Source organism: Ranitomeya imitator, chromosome 4 (genome assembly GCF_032444005.1).
Source record: "Ranitomeya imitator isolate aRanImi1 chromosome 4, aRanImi1.pri, whole genome shotgun sequence".
NCBI classification, from domain to species: Eukaryota; Metazoa; Chordata; class Amphibia; order Anura; family Dendrobatidae; genus Ranitomeya; species Ranitomeya imitator.
The window spans coordinates 177367205-177390371 of record NC_091285.1 but is presented as its reverse complement, the minus strand read 5'-3'; the positions used below and the strand labels follow the sequence as shown (position 1 = coordinate 177390371).

The following is a 23167-nucleotide window of genomic DNA, read 5'->3' as shown; positions in this document are numbered from 1 at the left end:
ATATTCAAAAACACTTAACCTACTGATGTCTCAATTAATTTTACTTTTATTGGTATCGATTTTCATTTTTGACATTTACCGGTAGCTGCTGCATTTTTCTCCCTAGGCTTATACTCAAGTCATTAAGTTTTCTCAGTTTTTTGTGGCAAAATTAGGTGTCTCGGCTTATACTCGGGTTGGCTTGTACTCGAGTATATACGGGTAATTTTTATGTCCTTAAAGGGAACCTGTCACCCCCAAAATCGAGGGTGAGCTAAGCCCACCAGCATCAGGGGCTTAGCTTCAACATTCTGGAATGCTGTAGATAAGCCCCCGATGTATCCTAAAAGATAAGAAAAAGAGGCTAGATTATACTCATCCAGGGGCGGTCCCGGTCCGGCGCCTCCCATCTTCATCAGATGACGACCTCTTCTGGTCTTCACGCTGCGGCTCCGGCGCAGGCGCACTTTGTCTGCCCTGTTGAGGGCAGAGCAAAGTACTGCAGTGCGCAAGTGTCGGGAAAGGTCACAGAGGCCCAGCGCCTGCGCACTGCAGTACTTTGCTCTGCCCTCAACAGGGCAGACAAAGTACGCCTGCGCCGGAGCCGCAGCGTGAAGACCAGAAGAGGACGTCATCCTATGAAGATGGGAGGCCCCCGGACCAGACCGCGACGCCCACCGGATCAGACCGCCCGCCCAGGTGAGTATAATATAACCTCTTTTTCTCAACCCTCATTCCTCTTGGTATCTATTTTTAACTGTGATTTTTGTTATGCTGTAATGTCTATTGTCTGTACAAGTCCCCTCTATAATTTGTAAAGCGCTGCGGAATTTGTTGGCGCTATATAAATAAAATATTATTATTATCTTTCAGGATACGTCGGGGGCTTATCTACAGCATTACAGAATGCTGCAGATAAGCCCCTGATGCCGGTGGGCTTAGCTCACCCTCGATTTTGGGGGTGACAGGTTCCCTTTAAATCAGAGAGTTATGTCGCACAAAATAGTCAATAAATAACAGTTCCCACATGTCTACTTTATATCAGCACAATTTTGGAAACAATATAATTTTTTTTTGCTAGGAAATTCTAATTGTACTTTTATATTTGCAGCCATAACGTCAGCGGACGCAGCTCTCTCTCACATTCAGTCGCTGTCCCCCCAGCCAGGTTCTGTAACGCACGGTGAGTGACTATCGGTTCACTAGAGGGAAGTCAATAGCGTGCATGGCAGAATTATTTTGGCTGCACTGTGAACAGAAAGCAGCATGCAGCTCATTACATGGACCTGACCATTGCTTTACACTTTAAACACTAGGTGGCGCCATATCATGTAAGAAAATGTAACTATGGATCTATTTTTTCATCCAAGAGAATCCGGTGGATTATGCAAATGACACTGATCACTGTGTGATCCGATTCCCCCCGATGTGAAGATGGAGAAAAAATGTCTCCATCTTCTCCATTCTGTTAGTCGGCTGAAGTCACACTTCACTGAGATGACATTTGAGTGCAGTCCGCTGTGCCCACCTTCTTGACCTGCACCGCTGAGTGCGATCCGAATATCAGATCAAATTCGGGCATGCAGCGAAAAAAATCAGCCATGTGCACAGCCCCATAGACTAATACTGGTCCGAGTGCGGTCCAATGTTTTGTCGGATCGTACTCAAAGTGAAAATACGGTGAAGTGCACGAGCCCTAAAGGGAACCTATTCCTAGACTTATGTCGCCAGAACCGCGGGCAGCATAAATCAGAGCCTGCTGATGTAATCACAACCAGGTATGTTTTACCTAGTTTGAAGATCCCACGTGTGTCCAGTTGTGGCCAAAAGTGTAAGACTGACACAAATTTTGGCTTTCACCCAGTTTGTTATTTTACCGCTTTTAGGTCTTACCGATTGCTCTGGGCCCCCTAATGCACAGAGCAGCCGCAGGTCTCCCACCCGATCATGACCGCTCCATGGAAACACAGGAGAGCTGCGGCCGGTCTGTGCAGTAGAGGTCTGTGCTCGGACTGATGGGCACAAACGTCTCAATGAACCTTTACTGCAATGTTTCTATAGTTACTGAGGTACAATTGCAAGGATTTCATACGTTTTTATACTTTTGACAAATACATCAAGTTATACAAAGACTGAATATTTTCCGGGTGGGTCAATACTGAGTCTTTCTATAAACCTGACGTATTATTCTGTAAGACTTCCGCTCTTCGTCCTGGCAGCTGGATATCCGCTTCTGGGCCAGATCCTGGCTGATGGCAGCACATTGTTGTATTATCAGGGTTAGTAGTTGATCACAACTTCTGTGTTCTTGTTTGTCCACCTGCTTTTAAGGATTGACAACAGGTTCTCAATGGGATTGAGATCTGGGGACTTTTTCTTGCAATGAATCCAAAGTTTCACTGTTCACTGAGCCACTTAGGCTGGTTTCACATTTGCGGTTGTGTCCGCAGCGTTTGTGCCGCAATTTTCTGCATGTGTCGTGTATTCCTATCTTTAACATTGGGGACGCATGTGTCTGCGATCGGCTGCGTTTTGCTACGTTTGACGACGCATGCGTTGTTTCGTCGTCTGCGGTTTGGCGTGATAAATGCTACATGTAGTCATTTAGGAGGCGTCAATTTGCCGCCTAGAAACGTATGCGGTTGTTAGCAGCATGAATGTGGAAAAAAAACGCATTGCTGTCTATGTGAACGCATGCGTTCGCAAGCACATACGTTTGCTTGCGTTTGTGAACGCATGCGTTGCACCACAGGAAAACATGTCTAGACACTGATTACCCACCCCCCACTCACACTTGGACATTTGCAGATCACTACCCAGCAGACAGACAAGCAGAGCAGACGCAGGCAAGAACCTTAGAGCAAACAAGACAAGATATGAACAATGTGAGCATATCCTAGCCAATGTCTTTATTTTCTATTTTCTGTCTCTATATGTCCTAATTTCTGCCATTTTTTTCTTTCTGCATGCATCAGAATGTCATCTTCTTCTGAGGAGGAGCAACGTCCTGGGCCTGCACAAGCCGAACATGTCAGTAAAGTGAGTACTCCCCTCCTCAGATTGGTATTTACTGTCACATCTACACATATGACAATTTTGTTTTTTCCTTTTTTTTAGAGCACTTCTTCCACTGCGGCAGAGGCTGAGCAGGAGCAGCGGGGTCACAGTGGGTGGCAAGGCGGCAGCATGTATGTATATGTGGCTGACTGTTTATTGTATCCTCACTTTACTATTCTTGAATATTCATTTCTTTACTTTCCTCTTTCTTTACTTTTTTCTTTTTGACTCCTTTCTTTTCTTGAGTTTCAATATTCATGCCAGTTTTCTGTCTCTGTTTTCTTTCTTTTCCTTATGTTAATGTCTCCAACATTAATGTCTTTATTATTTAGGTTCCAGAACAGGATGAGAACCTCATTGACAATGACATCCTTATCTCCCTGGTCTATCAGAGAGTCCCGTTGTACAGTGTGATGCAGCAGTGACCTTGTCCGTGATCACACAACTGTGTGTGATGACAGAAACTCTCAGGAGTGTGATCCCGGCCAAAAGTCCATTGTCTAACCATTTTTTTTTGTTTTTTCAACAGTTCTCAAAGTCAAAACACGTTGCCGTTCGATGAAGGATCGCTTCAACAAGGACCTTCGTCAAGAGAGCCGAGTTCCTAGTGGTTCTGGAGCAAGGATCCGAAAATATAAATACCAAGGCATTCTGGCATTTTTGAGACCGGTCCTTGCCCAGAGAACGTAAGTATTTTTTTGGTGTATTAGGTTGTGTTGTATTGCCTTAATCTGTATGTTTCTATTTCACAGGAGTTGGCGCTTAACTTTTGTAAATGTTTGGTATTAATTTTTTTTTCTTCTTTTTTCAAAGCACATAGAGCAGCACTCTTGACCCTGGTTCTGGAGTGGTCCTTCATCAGACAGCCACGGACCCGTCCCAGCCATCCAGCAGCGCTGCAGCAAGGAGGCCTGCCACACAGACTGGAGACCAGGAAGCTGGTCCATCAGGTGTTCCCCTGTCCCAGTCCTCTGCCCTTTTTTTTGGGCTCTTCCCGGCAGCGGGCCTCGGACAGGTCACTCATGCCCGAGTTTTTGCACTTGAGCTCGGTTTTTCATGATGGACTCAAGGCAAAGGGTGACCGACTGGATACTGCCATTAGCCATATGAATACACGTATCCAGGAAGTTACCAAAAGCCTTGACCAAGTAAAAGCTGACCTCCAGAGGCCAGCACATAATTTTTTCAATCAAATTGAACAGGGCATGTCAGAACACCTTACTCCTGATCTCCAGCTTAGTGTCATGCAGGCCTGCAATGCTGCTTACGTGCATGCTATGCAGCAGATTGGGTATTTTCAGCAGATAGTGGCGGCATATCCACCTGTGCCTACACTGTCACGCTTGACGTCAACGCCGAGCTCTGCTGCATACCACTGCACGGCCACCTCCATTCCAAACACTGCCGGACACCACTACAGCACCACCACCATGCCGAGTGCTTGGACCTCCTCCTCTGCCACCAGCATGCAGCAGCAGCAGCAACAGCAGCACCCGGACCCTGGAATGGCTTTCTCTGCCACCACCATGCAGCAGCAGATGGACCCTGGCGTGGCCTTCCACACCACCACCATGCAGCAGCAGCAGCAGCCGGACCCTGACATGGCTTTCCCCACCACCACCATGCAGCAGCAGCCGGGCCCTGGCATGGCCTTTCCCACCACCACAACCATGCAGCAGCAGCGGCACACGGACCCTGACAGTTCAGCCACCATGACCAGGCTGCAAGAAATGAGCACACCGAGGCTCCCCAGACTGCAGTGTCGATCGCAAAAAGGGAAAAAAATAAAAAGCAGCGGACTATCTTGATTCCTCCCACTCACCTCCCAATGTGTCTGTTATGTCAGGCTTGTCTCAACCTTCCAATGTCTCTGTCCTCTCATGCGTCAAGCACCATCCCTGAACTGCCAGACCCCAGTACTTTAATTGCCCCTTCTCCTGCCACCCCTGCGTCATCCACAGTTAGCCAGGCCTCACAGCTTCACCACCAACCACCCCCCCTTCTGGCACTCTACCCCAACCAGGCGCAGTTAAATTTGTTTGTGGTTCAAAAATAAATAATAATGTTTTTTGCCCCCAATAATGTTTGGTTAATTGTGTATTTCGCCGCCGGCAACACACACCGTGCGCCTAATAAAACAATATGCCGCACACTTTTATTTTTTTTGCCAACTCATAACTCCAGTAGTTATTAAGTAGAACACTGCACCTTTGTGTGTTTAGTATAGAGCTATGAGGTGATAAAAAAAAAAATTACTTGTATTTTCTCCATAATCTCTTAAGTATGATTAATCTGTGTCATACACTGAAGAGAAAATGGCGGACATACAAAGCAGAACTATACTGAACAGGTCATGTTTAAAAAAAAAAAAATTATTTATGACACCTGAGTACAGAACTGCTTGTATAACCTCCATTTTCTCTTCTGTGTACGTAATCCATTTCACACAAAGTGAAGGGACGATGGAGGTCATACAAGGCATATCTATAGTCACCTGGACATGTGTCAGAAATAGTGAATTCATGAGGCTGTTATTTGTGCATCGTGAATTCATTATTTTTGACACGTGACTTGATGAGTATAGATCTGTTTTATATTAAACCTCCATCGTCTCTTCAGTCTGCGTCCAATAGATACTGCTGCAGAATCAGGACGCAATGACATCAACTACCTTATCACTAGCAACCTAAGTGGTTTTTAGAGGAAATACATAGGAGACACGGTCAAGCTATCAAAACACATAGTTTATTAACAACAAATATTAGTAACAGTTAAAACATAACTGGTACAGACCCAAACCCAACATGAAATTTTACACAATATTGTCTTGTTATGCCACATGTCCAATATCAGAATAAAAAACGGCAGCAAATTGGTCCCACATGTGGCCAACTTCAACAGTTAACCGCAGCGGGTGATGCTGGTAATCTGGCAATGGGTTTGCAACTGGTTCATCCAGTTCAATGTTGAGTCGCTCCTTAGCCATTATGTAATTGTGGAGAACCCCACAGGCTTTGACCACCTCATCGACTGTGTCCATTTTTAGATTAATGGCTGTTGCAAGAATGCGCCATTTTGAGACTAGAATCTCAAAGGTACACTCTACTGTTCTTCTGTCCCTGGTCAGTCTGTAGTTATAGATCCTTTTAGTGTGGTTCAAGTCCCGATTGGAATATGGCTTCACACATCTGAAAGGCCTCATCCCCAACCATAACAGATGGCATCAGTGGGCCTTGAGTGTTGGGGAGAAGTCGTGGCAGTGGAAAATTAAAATTTTTGCCAGACACACGTTGGCCCATATCAGAGTCCTTGAAAGTCTGGGAGTCGTTGCCACGGCCAAAAGCTCTTCCTAGACTAAAATTCTCTCTCTCTGTGGAGGGGTATTGGACCTGCTGTAATAAAACACCTGTGGCTAGGAGGCGGAGTGCACGATCAGAAGGCTAAAGAATACATTTCAAAAACCTGACCGGCACATCCAAACATAGACTAAGTGTGAACAGGTGCTGAACCTAGAGTCGCCAACTCGTATATAGTTAAGTAAATAAGGCAGCACACTGCAGCGCTAGAACATGCAAACTTGAAATATGAAATTTGAACTGCATTACTGCACTAGAAATATGAGAAATGAGAGCGTTTAGCGCATAAGAATGGCCAATTTTATGTGTACCTGGTAGCCCCTTTACGGCATCTCTCTTATACCATATACCTTATATTCTCAGCGAGGTAAGGCAAGTTTAGGACCTGGTATAAGAGAGATGCCGTAAAGAAGCTACCAGGTACACATAAAATTGGCCATTCTTATGCGCTAAACGCTCTCATTTTTCATATTTCTAGTGCAGTAATGCAGTTCAAATTTTGTATTTCAAGTTTGCATGTTCTAGCGCTGCAGTGTGCTGCCTTATTTACTTAACTATATACGAGTTGGCGACTCTAGGTTCAGCACCTGTTCACACTGAGTCTGTGTTTGGATGTGCCGGTCAGGTTTTTGAAATGTATTCTCTAGCCTTCTGATCGTGCACTCCGCCTCCTAGCCACAGGTGTTTTAATTACAGCAGGTCCATTACCCCTCCACAGAGAGAGAGAATTTTAGTCTAGGAAGAGGTTTCACATGTACCCATTCAGATGGAGACGTTTATTCTCAGCGAGGTAAGGCAAGTGTAGGACCTGGTATAAGAGAGATGCCGTAAAGGGGCTACCAGGTACACATAAAATTTGCCATTTTTATGCGCTAAACACTCTCATTTTTCATATTTCTAGTGCAGCAATGCAGCTCAAATTTCGTATTTCAAGTTTGCATGTTTTAGCGCTGCAGTGTGCTGCCTTATTTACTTAACTATATACGAGTTGGCGACTCTAGGTTCAGCACCTGTTCACACTGAGCCTGTGTTTGGATGTGCCGGTCAGGTTCTTGAAATGTATTCTCTAGCCTTCTGATCGTGCACTCCGCCTCCTAGCCACAGGTGTTTTATTACAGCAGGTCCAATACCCCTCCACAGAGAGAGAGAATTTTAGTCTAGGAAGAGGTTTCAGTGGTTCTACGTCCCACCAAAGACATTGTATGCAAGGAGTCTGAATGGTCTTCCATATTTGCATAGGTTTCCTTCCACACTCCAAAGATATACTGATAATGAACTTAGATTGTGAGCCCCAATGGGGACAGTGATGAGAATGTCTATAAAGTGATGTGCAATATAATAGCGCTTTATAAGCAAGTAAAAATAAATTCACATTCATGGCAGTGTTATTAGGGAAACTTGTGCATGGGCGTACTCCCTTGGATGATCTCAGGATCTTTCAGGGAGCTCCTATTGGCCGATTTGCAACCACATCACCACCTACATCAGAGGAAAGCTGAACCTTAATGTCAGGGCTGATGTCACCATCCTGTGCACCTGGGCAAGTGCCAGGGCCCTGAGCAAGCAGAGGAGTCCAATCGCCATTGGGGACACCGGCACGCTATGGGGCATGTGAGTCGGGGCAACCTGGTGCAGCGCCTGCAAGAGAGCCCCCCAGCTTGCCAAGAGCCTCGGCACTTGTAATACTTAACTCTCCCTGTTTTTGCACAGCTCCGGTGTGACGTCTCAGGGCAGAGGGCGTGGTGACATCACAAGTGTGCGTCCTCTGCTCTGAACAGTCACAGTGCAGAGACGGAAGATGGTGACGTTAAGGAGGCCAAACCTGTGGCCAGCAAAGAGAGGTGCATATTTAATTTCTTTTTTTTTATGCATGAAGAAATATATAGGCCCCATACTGTACGGTGCCCATTCTGTATGCAGCAATACATGGGGCCCATAATACTGTATGGAGCATTATATGGGGCCCATACTGTACAGAGTTTTATATGGTGCTCATTCTGTATGTAGCAATACACGGGGCCCATTATACTGTATGGAGCATTATATGGGGCCCATACTGTATGGTTTTATATGGGGCCCATACTGTATGGAGCAATACCATGGGGCCCATTATACTGTATGCAGCATTATATGGGGCCTATCATACTGCATGGAGCATTATATGGGGCCCATTATACTGTATGGAGCTATATATGGGGCCCATTATATTGTATGCAGCATTATATGGGGCCCATTATACTGTATGGAGCAATACATGGGGCCCATTATATTGTATGGAGCTATATATGGGGCCCATTATATTGTATGCAGCATTATATGGGGCCGATTATACTGTATGGAGCAATACATGGGGCCTATCATACTGTATGGAGCAATATATGGGGCCCAGTGTACTGTATGGAGGACTACATAGGAGAAAATTGACTTCTGTAAAGGGTACACTGCTGAAGACAGTTTCTACTGGTAGGGAACATTTATCATTATCCCATTTACCTCTCATACTGCAGGTACGGAAACCTTAAAACCTGTGGATTCTCCATCACCTGAATTCTCTTCTGATGTATTGTAGAATTTACAATAGATATCTCTCATGTAATGAAAGAAGTGAAATCTTTGGCATTGTACTATACCTATATTTCTCTGCCATATCTGTGCATCATGAATCGTGGTATGTGTTTAAGGCGCCCACTGAGACTCTTTTGCCCAGGGCCCACGAAAACCTGGAGCCGGCCCTGCTTCATGTGACCATAAATCAACTGAGAGAAGCTCAGTAAAAGAGCTACAAATTCTCCCTCATAGTGAGCTTACTGATGGGTTCTTAGTTTATTCATTCTGCTGCCAGCAATAAACAGCAGCATAGTTGGCAAACGATGCCAATTGCAAACATAATTTTTAGCTCAAAATATATGCATTTAAATAAAAAGAAAACATTGTCCCCAAGGTATCCATATCTTTTAACACTTATCATTGGACTCACAGGTTCTCCAATTTTAAGTCTTAGGGTAAGATGTGGGCTCAGGAGCTGATCATATCAAAGAATGTTAGAGTTGGAAGAGACCTCCAGGGTCATCGTGTCCAACCCCCTGCTCAATGCAGGATTCAGATGTCTGTCCAGCCTCTGTCTAAAGACTTCCATTGAAGAAGAACTCGCCACTTCTTGCGGCAGCCTATTCCACTCATTCATCACCCTCACTGTCAAAAAGTTTTTTCTAATATCTAATCTGTATTTTCTCCCTTTTAGTTTCATTCCATTGCTTCTCGTGTTTCCATGTGCAATGAGAATAAGGATGATTCCTCTACACTGTGACATCCCTTCAGATATTTGTAGAATGCTATTAAGTCTCCTCTTTGCCTTCTTTTTGGCAAGCTAAACATTCCCAAATCCTTTATTCATTCCTCCTAGGACATACTTTGTCGTCCGCTCACCATCCTGGTAGCTCTTCCCTGAACTTGCTTCAGTTTTTAAATGTTTCTTTTTTTTTAAATGTGGTGCCCAGAACTGGACACAGTATTCCAGAGGAGGCCTGACCATGGAGGAGTAGAGCAGGATACATTTTTCACATGATCTAGACTCTATGCTTCTCTTAATACATCCTAGAACTGTGTTTGCCTTTTTTTTGCTGCTGCCCCACACTGTTGTCTCATGTGCAGTCTGTGATTTATTAGTATACGCAAGCCTTTTTCACATGTGCTGTTGCTTAGTTCTATTCCTCCCATTCTGTAGATGTAATTTTCGTTTTTCTTGCCCAGATGTAGAATCTTGCATTTTTCCCTGTTAAATACCATTCTATTAGTCACTGTCAAATATTCAAGCTTATCTAGATACTTCTGAATCCTTTCTCTAGTCTTAGCTATCCCTCCTAGCATTGCATCGCTTCCAAATTTGACTGGTTTATCTTCAGTGCCCTGGTCTAGATCATTTACAAAAATGTTGAACAACACTGGGGGCAGGGCAGAGCCTTGTGGTACCCCACTTGAAACACTTTTCCAGTTGGATGTGTGTTGTGAATTCTGTTGTTAAGCTCCCTCCTGTGGTCATGAATGGTACTTCGGCTGGTTCTGTCCATGGGCTTCCTCTGGTGGTTGTGAGTGGGGCTGTGGCTTCTGAGGTTCCTTCCACAGGTGACGAGGTTAATTCGTTAGCTGGCTGCTCTATTTAACTCCACCTAGATCATTGCTCCATGCCACCTGTCAATGTTCCAGTATTGGTCTAGTTCGCTCCTGGATCGTTCTTGTGACCTGTCTTCCCAGCAGAAGCTAAGTTCCTGCTTGTTTTTCTCTGTTTGCTATTTTTTCTGTCCAGCTTGCTATTTTGATTTTTGTCTTGCTTGCTGGAAGCTCTGGGACGCAGAGGGAGCGCCTCCACACCGTGAGTCGGTGCGGAGGGTCTTTTTGCGCCCTCTGCGTGGTCTTTTTGTAGTTTTTTGTGCTGACCGCAAAGTTACCTTTCCTATCCTCTGTCTGTTCAGTAAGTCGGGCCTCACTTTGCTAAATCTATTTCATCTCTGTGTTTGTAATTTTCATCTTAACTCACAGTCATTATATGTGGGGAGCTGCCTGTTCCTTTGGGGAATTTCTCTGAGGCAAGGTAGGCTTTATTTTTCTATCTTTAGGGCTAGCTAGTTCCTTAGGCTGTGACGAGTTGCATAGGGAGCGTTAGGAGCAATCCACGGCTATTTCTAGTGTGTGTGATAGCATTAGGGATTGCGGTCAGCAGAGTTCCCACGTCTCAGAGCTTGTCCTGTATTATTAGTAACTATCAGGTCATTCCGTGTGCTCTTAACCACCAGGTCCATTATTGTCCTCACCACCAGGTTATAACAGATGTGCAACCATTTATTATCACACTTTGAGAAGATCACTGAGCCAGTTATGAATCCACCTAAATGTAACCTTGTCAATCCCATACTTGGTCATTTTTTTCAATAAGGATAACATGAGAAACTTTATCAAATGCTTTACTGAAGTTGAGATCTACTGTATGTACCGCCTTTCCCTGATCCACCCAGTCAGTGATTCCATTATAGAAGGAAATTAGATTAGTCTGACATAAGTTGTTTGCTACAAACCCATGCTGGCTCTGGTTAATTACTGCATTCTTAGCCAAATACTTACATACATGCTGTTTAATAATTTGTTCAAATATCAGTAAGGCTCACTTGGTGCCTGTAATTTTCTGGCTCCATCTTCTTTCCTTTTCTTGAAGATAAGGACAACGTTTGCCCTTCTCCAATCTTCTGGGACTTATCCTTTTCTCCAGGATTCTTCAAAGATTCTGGTTAGTGGTTCTGCCATTTTCTCTGCTAACTCTTTCTGTACACTAGCATGTAACTAATCCGGTCCAGGAGATTTAAATTCATTTAAATTAGCTAAGTGTTCCCTCACCATCTCTCTGTTTATAGATAGTGTGTAGTCTTTTTTTCCTTTGATGGGACCGTGAAGATCAGTTGAGGCTTCAATTACTTTCCTAGAGAACACATGCAAAACAGGAATTAAAAAGTTCGGTCTTCTCAACATCATTTTTAACCATTTCACTTATTTCATCCTATAAAAATCCTACAGCATCTTTGACTTTGCTTTTGACATACCCCCAAATCCTTTTTTAATGCTTTTGGTCTCCCTTGGAAGCCTCACTTCATTACTGGCTTTAGCTCTTCTAATGGTTGCTCTGCAATCCTTGCAAACAGCATTTTATTCTTCTTTAGATATGCTACCTTTCTTTATTCCTTTTGTGTTTAAGTTCTGTTTTCATCCATCCTGGTCTCTTTAAATGTTTTTAATTCTTCCTACTTTTCAGAATTTTTACCAAATACATAGTGAGAATTTCATTCACCAAAATCTCCCATCTTTCTTGGACATTTCTGTCCTTTAGAACATTGAGCCATTGGACCTTTACTACCCTCTTTCTGAGTACATTAAAATATGCTTTTCTGAAGTCCAACCTTAAAGTTTGAGTCCTCACTGGTCTTCCTCCTCTTGTATTTCACAATTTGCATAGGGAGCGTTAGGAGCAATCCACAGCTATTTCTAGTGTGTGTGATAGGATTAGGGATTGCGGTCAGCAGAGTTCCCACGTCTCAGAGCTTGTCCTGTATTATTAGTAACTATCAGGTCATTCCGTGTGCCCTTAACCACCAGGTCCATTATTGTCCTCACCACCAGGTTATAACAGTACAGGTGGCCAAAAGTATTAAAGCATCTCAATAGAGGGATAAGAGAAGTTCTGAGACCATTTTTTTTCTTTGCAGTGTGTTTTGTCTCTCTTTTCCCCTTTACCTCTGGGTGGTTCAGGATACAGGTGTAGATATGGACATTCAAGATCTGTTCTCTTGTATGGATAATCTCACTGCAAGGGTTCAAAACATTCAAGATTTTGTGGTTCAGAATCCGATGTCAGAGCCTAGGATTCCAATTCCTGATTTGTTTTTTGGGGATAGATCTAAGTTTCTGAATTTTCAAAAATAATTGTAAATTGTTTCTTGCTTTGAAACCTCGCTCCGCAGGTGACCCTGTTCAACAAGTGAAAATCATTATTTCTTTGTTACGTGGCGACCCTCAAGACTGGGCATTTTCCCTTGCGCCAGGAGATCCGGCATTGCTGGCTCTGTGTCAGGGTCAGGAGGTAGAGATATATTGTCAGAAGTTTAGGAAGTGGTCTGTACTCACTCAGTGGAATGAATGTGCGCTGGCAGCAATTTTCAGAAAGGGTCTCTCTGAAGCCCTTAAGGATGTCATGGTGGGATTTCCAATGCCTGCTGGTCTGAATGAGTCTATGTCTTTGGCCATTCAGATCGATCGACGCTTGCGTGAGCGTAAAGTTGTGCACCATTTGGCGGTATTATCTGAGCATAGACCTGAGCCTATGCAATGTGATAGGACTTTGACAAGAGCTGAACAGCAAGAACACAGATGGGCTGTGTTTTTACTGTGGTGATTCCACTCATGCTATCTCCGATTGTCCTAAGCGCACTAAGCGTTTCGCTAGGTCTGCTACCATTGGTACGGTACAGTCGAAATTTCTTTTGTCCGTTACTCTGATTTGCTCTTTGTCATCCTATTATGTTATGGCATTTGTGGATTCAGGCGCTGCCCTGAATTTGATGGACTTGGAGTTTGCTAGGCGCTGTGGTTTTTTTCTTGGAGCCCTTGCAGTATCCTATTCCATTGAGAGGAATTGATGCTACGCCTTTGGCCAAGAATAAGCCCCAGTACTGGACCCAATTGACCATGTGCATGGCTCCTGCACATCAGGAGGATATTCGCTTTTTGGTGTTGCATAATCTGCATGATGTGGTCGTTTTGGGGTTGCCTTGGCTACAGGTCCATAATCCAGTATTGGATTGGAAATCTATGTCTGTGTCCAGCTGGGGTTGTCAGGGGGTACATGGTGATGTTCCATTTTTGTCTATTTCGTCATCCACCCCTTCTGAAGTCCCGGAGTTTTTGTCGGATTACCGGGATGTATTTGATGAGCCCAAATCCAGTGCCCTACCTCCTCATAGGGATTGCGATTGTGCTATCAATTTGATTCCTGGTAAGTTTCCTAAGGGCCGACTGTTCAATTTATCTGTGCCAGAACACGCCGCTATGCGGAGTTATATAAAGGAGTCCTTGGAGAAGGGTCATATTCGCCCGTCGTCGTCACCATTGGGAGCAGGGTTCTTTTTTGTGGCCAAGAAGGATGGTTCTTTGAGACCTTGTATTGATTACCGCCTTCTTAATAAGATCACAGTCAAATTTCAGTACCCTTTGCCGCTGCTGTCTGATTTATTTGCTCGGATTAAGGGGGCTAGTTGGTTCACCAAGATAGATCTTCGTGGTGTGTATAGTCTTGTGCGTATTAAACAGGGCGATGAATGGAAAACAGCATTTAATACGCCCGAGGGCCATTTTGAGTACCTGGTTATGCCATTCGGGCTTTCCAATGCTCCATCAGTATTTCAGTCCTTTATGCATGACATCTTCCGAGAGTACCTGGATAAATTCCTGATTGTATATTTGGATGATATTTTGGTCTTCTCGGATGATTGGGAGTCTCACGTGAAGCAGGTCAGAATGGTGTTCCAGGTCCTTCGTGCTAATTCTTTGTTTGTGAAGGGGTCTAAGTGTCTCTTTGGAGTTCAGAAGGTTTCATTTTTGGGTTTCATTTTTTCCCCTTCTACTATCGAGATGCACCCTGTTAAAGTCCAGGCCATTTATGATTGGACTCAGCCGACATCTGTGAAGAGTCTGCAAAAGTTCCTGGGCTTTGCTAATTTTTATCGTCGCTTCATCAGTAATTTTTCTAGTGTTGCTAAACCGTTGACTGATTTGACCAAGAAGGGTGCTGATGTGGTCAATTGGTCTTCTGCAGCTGTGGAAGCTTTTCAGGAGTTGAAGCGTCGTTTTTCTTCTGCCCCTGTGTCTTCCTCCTCTTGTATTTCACAATTTGACTCTAGCAAGATCATTGCCTCATAAATTCACAGACACCTTTACTTCCTTAACCATTAATTCCCTGTTGGTAAGAATTAGGTCCAAGACTGCAGATCCTCTTGTTCTCTCTTTTACCTTTTGAAAGATAAAGTTGTCAACAAGAGAAGATAAAAATTTTCTGGACCCATTACTTTTGCCTAAGAGAGATTTCCAACGAATATCTGGATAGTTAAAATCTCCCTTGATCACTATGTCATATTTTTTTGAGAACAGAGACATCTGATGTAAAAAGAGTTCATCCATATCTTCAGTCTGTCCAGGTGGCCAATAGTAAACACCTACAATAGTCCTTTCTGTTCTGCTCTACTTGAATTCTTACCCAAACAGTCTCTACAGAGCTACCAGTCTCTGAAGCTTGGATCTCTGTGAACTTATACGTTTTCCTAACATATAATGCAACACCTCCTCCCTTCTTGTTAACCCTGTTTCTAATAAATAAGTTGTAGCCTTCAAGGTTTGGATTTCAATCATGTGTGTATCCTACCTGTCAGATTCTGAGCTCCACTCACTGCTGCTAACCCCAAAATACCGCGGTCAATTTTGGTCTAGGGGTCACACAATTCCAAGCGCCTATTGCCCCCCTGCTATACGGTATCGAGGCTGAGTTCCTATGGAAGCCAGGAGCCTGTTTGACATTATGGTGTTATTGCAAAGACCAATCTGGGGCTGGGCTTTATAGGAGACTGACATTTTTACCAATTTTTACTAATATAGTGCAGTATTGGAGTATTTAGCATAAGTGATCAAGTGACCACAGGTTCAACTCCACTAAGGGAAATAAAAAATAAAGCATGAAAAAAATATTTGAAAAATATTAAAACGACCATAGAATACCAATCAACCCCCTTTTCCCTTGTTAACAATAAATAAAAAATAAACATGCTTTGTATCACTGTGTCTGTAAAAGTCTGATCTATCAAATCTAAACTATTTCAGATGACCAGTAAATGATGTAATGAAAAAAAAAAAATCTAAATATCAGAAATTTAATTTTTCGATTGCTGCCAAAAGTGCAAAAACAAGCAAACAAAAAGTCGAAACTACCCTCAAAATGGTATCAATAAAAATGTCAGTTCACCAAAGTAAAAAACAAAGCCCTCACTCAGCTCAATCGACAGAAAAAATACAGCAGTTATGGGTCTCAATAACTGGAAACACAAGCACTTTTTTTGGCAACTTTCTAGTTTGTTTTTCACTACTTACCGTAAATAAAAAAAACTATATAAGTTTGATATCGCCGTCATCATAATGACTTGGAGACTGATGTCGTGAGGTCATTTGTCTCACACAATGAAAACCAATGTAATAAAAATCAAACCTAGAAAACAGCTCTGGAACTGTTTTTTTTGTATTTCATCAAACATGAATTTTTTTTATGTTTTTTTAGTAAGTTATATGGCAAAATGAATGGTGTCATTCAAAACTGCAACTTGTGCCACAAAATACAAGCCCGCATACGTGTTGTCCATAGTAAAATAAAAAGTTGCAGCTCTGAGAATAAGGAGTGCTCTTAACATGTTAAATCCCGCTATCAATCTCTGGCTTTAACATGTGTCGGCAGGGGGTGCGACGGTCTACAGTCCGTCATGGGCACCAATGGGTTGTCATGACAGCTGGGGGTCTGCTGATGACCCTAGCACCTGTCATTACGATCATCCTGTGAAAGCCATCTCAGGGCTGATGCACGGTTATGTATAGCACAAGCGATCATAAGATCATAGCTTCAAGTATAACAAATACAGTAAAAAATGAAAAAAGTTTTTAAAAATATAAAAAAAAAAAAGTTCAAATGCACCCTATGCCTCATTAAAAATAAAAAATAATTAAAACAAAATAAAAAATTTGGTATCACTGCATTTGTAAAGGTCCAACCTATCAAAATATAAAGTAAATGAATCCAGTCGGTAAACGGAGTAATGAGAAAAGAAATCAAAAACGCCCAAATTCCTTTTTTGGGTAGCTGCAGCATTGCAATAAAATGCAATAAGTGGAGATCAAAACATCGTATCAACCCCAAAATGGTACAGTAAAAACCATCAGCTCAAGCAGCCAAAAATAATTCCTTGCACAGTCCCATAGCCCGAAAAAAGAAAACATTACGTGTTCTACAAAAATGGCAACAGGAGCGAAATTTTTTTTTTTACGCATTTCCAATTATTTTTCACTATTTAACCCCTTTACCCCCAAGGGTGGTTTGCACGTTAATGACCGGGCCAATTTTTACAATTCTGACTACTGTCCCTTTATGAGGTTATAACTTTGGAACGCTTCAACGGATCCCAGTGATTCTGACATTGTTTTCTCGTGACATATTGTACTTCATGACAATGGTAAAAATTCTTTGATAGTACCTGCGTTTATTTGTGAAAAAAACGGAAATTTGGTGAAAATTATGAAAATTTCGCAATTTTCCAACTTTGAATTTTTATGCAATTAAATCACAGAGATATGTCACACAAAATACTTAATAAGTAACATTTCCCACATGTCTACTTTACATCAGCACAATTTTGGAACCAAAATTTTTTTTTGTTAGGGAGTTATAAGGGTTAAAAGTTGACCAGCAATTTCTCATTTCTACAACACCATTTTTTTTTAGGGACCACATCTCATTTGAAGTCATTTTGAGGGGTCTATATGATAGAAAATACCCAAGTGTGACACCATTCTAAAAACTACACCCCTCAAGGTGCTCAAAACCATATTCAAGAAGTTTATTAACCCTTCTGGTGCTTCACAGGAATTTTTTGAATGTTTAAATAAAAATGAACATTTAACTTTTTTCACAAAAAATTTAATTCAGCTCCAATTTGTTTTATTTTACCAAGGGTAACAGGAGAAAATGGACCCCAAACATTGTTGTACAATTTGTCCTGAGTACGCCAATACCCCACATGTGGGGGTAAACCACTGTTTGGGCGCATGGCAGAGCTCGGAAGCGAAGGAGCGCCATTTGACTTTTCAATGCAAAATTGACTGGAATTGAGATGGGACGCCATGTTTCGTTTGGAGAGCCCCTGATGTGCCTAAACATTGAAACCCCCACAAGTGACACCATTTTGGAAAGTAGACCCCCTAAGGAACTTATCTAGAGGTGTGGTGAGCACTTTGACCCACCAAGTGCTTCACAGAAGTTTATAATGTAGAACCGTAAAAATAAAAAATCATATTTTTTCACAAAAATTATCTTTTCGCCCCCAATTTTTTATTTTCCCAAGGGTAAGAGAAGAAATTGGACCCTAAAAGTTGTTGTACAATTTGTCCTGAGTACGCTGATAGCTCATATGTGGGGGTAAACCACTGTTTGGGCGGATGGGAGAGCTCGGAAGGGAAGGAGCGCCGTTTGACTTTTCAATGCAAAATTGACAGGAATTGAGATGGGACGCCATGTTGCGTTTGAAGAGCCACTGATGTGCCTAAACATTGAAACCCCCACAAGTGACACCATTTTGGAAAGTAGACCCCCTAAGGAACTTATCTAGATGTGTGGTGAGCACTTTGACCCACCAAGTGATTCACAGAAGTTTATAATGCAGAGCCGTAAAAATAAAACAAAATTTTTTTCCCACAAAAATTATTTTTTTAGCCCCCAGTTTTGTATTTTCCCGAGGGTAACATGAGAAATTGGACCCCACAATTTGTTGTCCAATTTGTCCTGAGTGCGATGATACACCATATGTGGGGGGAACCACTGTTTGGGCACATGGGAGGGCTCGGAAGGGAAGGAGTGCCATTTGAATGCAGACTTAGATGGAATGGTCTGCAGGTGTCACATTGCGTTTGCAGAGCCCCTAATGTACCTAAACAGTAGAAACCCCCCACAAGTGACACCATTTTGGAAAGTAGACCCCCTTAGGAACTTATCTAGATGTGTGCTGAGCGCTTTGACCCACCAAGGGCTTCACAGAAGTTTATAATGGAGAGCCGTAAAAATAAAACAAAAATTTTTTCCCAAAAAAATTATTTTTTAGCCCCCAGTTTTGTATTTTCCCGAGGGTAACATGAGAAATTGGACCCCACAATTTGTTGTCCAATTTGTCCTGAGTGCGCTGATACCCCATATGTGGGGGGGAACCACTGTTTGGGCGCATGGGAGGGCTCGGAAGGGAAGGAGCTCCATTTGGAATGAGGACTTAGATGGAATGGTCTGCAGGTGTCACATTGCATTTGCAGAGCCCCTAATGTACCTAAACAGTAGAAACCTCCCACAAGTGACACCATTTTGGAAACTAGACCCCCTAAGGAACTTATCTAGATGTGTTGTGATAGCTTTGAACCCCCAAGTGTTTCACTACAGTTTGTAACGCAGAGCCGTGAAAATTAAAAAAAAAATCTTTCCCCCCAAAATTATTTTTTAGTCCCCAGTTTTGTATTTTCCCGAGGGTAAGAGGAGAAATTCGACCCCAAAAGTTGTTGTCCAATTTGTCCTGAGTACGCTGATACCCCGTATGTTGGGGGGAACCACCGTTTGAGCGCATGGCAGAGCTCGGAAGGGAAGGAGCACCATTTCGAATGCAGACTTAGATGGAATGGTCTGCAGGCGTCACATTGCGTTTGCAGAACCCCTAATGTACCTAAACAGTAGAAACTCCCCACAAGTGACCCCATATTGGAAACTAGACCCCCCAGGGAACTAATCTAGATGTGTTGTGAGAACTTTGAACCCCCAAGTGTTTCACTACAGTTTATAACGCAGAGCCGTGAAAATAAAAAATCTTTTTTTTTCCCACAATTATTTTTTAGCCCCCAGTTTTGTATTTTCCCAAGGGTAACAGGAGAAATTGGACCCCAAAAGTTGTTGTCCTATTTGTCCTGAGTACGCTGATACCCCATATGTTGGGGTAAACCCGTTAGGGCACACGGGAGAGCTCGGAAGGGAAGAAGCACTGTTTTACTTTTTCAACGCAGAATTGGCTGGAATTGAGATCGGACGCCATGTCGCGTTTGGAGAGCCCCTGATGTGCCTAAACAGTGGAAACCCCACAATTATAACTGAAACCCTAATCCAAACACACCCCTAACCCTAATCCCAACAGTAACCCTAACCACACCTCTAACCCTGACACACCCCTAATCCCAACCCTATTCCCAACTGTAAATGTAATCTAAACCCTAACTGTAACTTTACCCCCAACCCGAACCCTAACTTTAGCCCCAACCCAAACTTTAGCCCTAACCCTAGCCCTAACCCTAGCCCTAACCCTAATGGGAAAATGGAAATAAATACATTTTTTTAATTTTTCCCTAACTAAGGGGGTGATGAAGGGGGGTTGATTTACTTTTATAGCGGGTTATTTAGCGGATTTTTATGATTGGCAGCCGTCACACACTGAAAGACGGTTTTTATTGCAAAAAATATTTTTTGCATTACCACATTTTGAGAGCTATAATTTTTCCATATTTTGGTCCACAGAGTCATGTGAGGTCTTCTTTTTTGCTGGACGAGTTGACGTTTTTATTGGTAACATTTTCGGGCACGTGACATTTTTTGATCGCTTTTTATTCCGATTTTTGTGAGGCAGAATGACCAAAAACCAGCTATTCATGAATTTCTTTTGGGGGAGGCGTTTATACCGTTCCGCGTTTGGTAAAATTGATAAAGCAGTTTTATTCTTCGGGTCAGTACGATTACAGCGACACCTCATTTATATCATTTTTTTATGTTTTGGCGCTTTTATACGATAAAAACTATTTTATAGAAAAAATAATTATTTTTGCATCGCTTTATTCTCAGGACTATAACTTTGTTATTTTTTTGCTGATGATGCTGTATGGCGGCTCGTTTTTTGCGGGACAAGATGATGTTTTCAGCGGTACCATGGTTATTTATATCTGTCTTTTTGATCGCGTATTATTCCACTTTTTGTTCGGCGGTATGATAATAAAGCGTTGTTTTTTGCCTCGTTTTTTTTTTTTTTTCTTACGGTGTTTACTGAAGGGGTTAACTAGTGGGCCAGTTTTATAGGTCGGGCCGTTACGGATGCGGCGATACTAAATATGTGTACTTTTATTGTTTTGTTTTTTTTATTTAGATAAAGAAATGTATTTATGGGAATAATTTTTTTTTTTTTTTTCATTCTCTGTCCTCCATAGTACACGCCTGCGCAAGGGAAGATTGCATTGCGTAGGCGTGTACTACGGAGGACATAGAATGAACTTCAATCCAATATTGCAGCCAGCATGCAGCCAGCGGGTAAGGAAAGGGTGAATCAAAAACCCCAAAACCCCGCCTCCATGGCTGAAGATTGTTCCCTCCAAATTCAGGTGACAGTGTCCCTTTAACTCCTTAAAAACATCAGTAACTTATTAAAATCTGTGAAAATGGGCTGTTTGCCCACTTAGATGTCAATTCTGATGCCCAGAACCCATTTGGGCCAGGCTGAAGGGACCTGCGTTTGATGTGAGGCATCACTATCTATGTATTCTTAGTGTGAGATCAGTGGCCCAAAGTCATTTAATCCCTTAAAAACACCATTTACTTATTCAAATGGCAAAATCGATTGCCCAATTTGATGCCAGTTCTGATGCCCAAAAAGCATTTGGGCCAAGCTGGAGAGACCTGGTTTTGATGTGGGGTGCCCTGCTCTAAATGTCTGCACTGTGAAATCAGTGGCTGAAAGTCATTTAACTCTTTGATTAACGCCCTTCGGTGCCCACTTTGAGCCCATTTTTGTGCCAGTTTTATAATTTTTGTAGCTGTTTTTAAGTGTATTTACATCAGGGCACCTCACTGCATTGTATGTTATTATTGTGATGCTTTTGTTTTTCGTTAAATCTATAAAAACAGAAAAGAAAAAATTTCTGAATAAGAAACTGACAAATAAGAAACCAACTTCAGCCTCGTAAAAACAACCATTATTTATCCCGGTAACTGGGGTATAGAAAAGAATAAATGGGGGAAATAATCATACAGTCCTGAAATAATACTAATAAGAACCACAACAATAAACGAGCCCCTCACAGCTCCACCGACAGGAGCAGAAAGAATTATTGGGCTCAAGAACAGATTTCGTGCTCCGGTCTTTTTTTATTCTCTAAAATCAGAGAGTTTAAAGAAATTAGAATTCGGTTTTACTGTCCATAAAAAAGAAAAGAGTCGCTGTGAAGCGGGGTCTCACCCCAATATCTGCACCCCGCACTCCAATATCTGCACCTCTGCACACCAGTATCTGCACCCCTCACCCCAATATCTGCACCCCCCGCAACCTATATCTGCATTCCGCATCTGCACCCCGCACCCTATATCTGCACCTCAATATCGGCATCGCGCACCCTGGATATGCACCCCGCACCCTATATCTGCACCCCGCACCCCAATATCTGCACCTCTGCACACCAGTATCTGCACCCCTCACCCCAATATCTGCACCCCCCGCAACCTATATCTGCACCCCCCGCAACCTATATCTGCACCCCGCATCTGCACCCCAATATCTGCACCCCGCACCCTATATCTGCACCTCAATATCGGCATCGCGCACCCTGGATATGCACCCCGCACCCTATATCTGCACCCCGCACCCCAATATCTGCACCCTATATTTGCACTCCCAAACCCCGTATCTGCACCCCCTCTCCGCAATATCTGCACCCCGCACCCTATATCTGCACCCCAATATCTGCACCCCACACCCAATATCTGCACCCCGCACCCCATATCTGCACCCTATATTTGCACTCCCAAACCCCGTATCTGCACCCCCTCTCCGCAATATCTGCACCCTATATCTGCACCCCGCACCCCAATATCTGCACCCCGCACCCCAATATCTGCACCCCACACCCAATATCTGCACCCCGCACCCTATATCTGCACCCCGCACCCCAATATCTGCACCCCGCACCCCAATATCTGCACCCCACACCCAATATCTGCACCCCGCACCCCATATCTGCACCCTATATTTGCACTCCCAAACCCCGTATCTGCACCCCCTCTCCGCAATATCTGCACCCCGCACCCTATATCTGCACCCCGCACCCCAATATCTGCACCCCACACCCAATATCTGCACCCCGCACCCTATATCTGCACCCCGCACCCCAATATCTGCACCCCGCACCCCAATATCTGCACCCCACACCCAATATCTGCACCCCGCACCCCATATCTGCACCCTATATTTGCACTCCCAAACCCCCGTATCTGCACCCCCTCTCCGCAATATCTGCACCCCGCACCCTATATCTGCACCCCGCACCCCAATATCTGCACCCCACACCCAATATCTGCACCCCGCACCCCAATATCTGCACCCCGCACCCCATATCTGCACCCTGCACCCTATATTTGCACTCCCAAA

General features: G+C 43.3%; 1 protein-coding gene across 1 annotated transcript in view; it reads left to right on the top strand.

Annotated features, from left to right (window-relative positions):
* The first annotated feature begins 1091 nt into the window (after positions 1–1091).
* The window catches only part of LOC138675688 (mitochondrial fission factor-like), a 54060-nt gene continuing 31984 nt past the window's right edge, over positions 1092–23167 (top strand). Inside the window, exon 1 of the mRNA XM_069764123.1 lies at positions 1092–1162. The gene's annotated coding sequence lies outside the window, so the exon portion shown is untranslated. The remainder of the gene's footprint in view (positions 1163–23167) is intronic.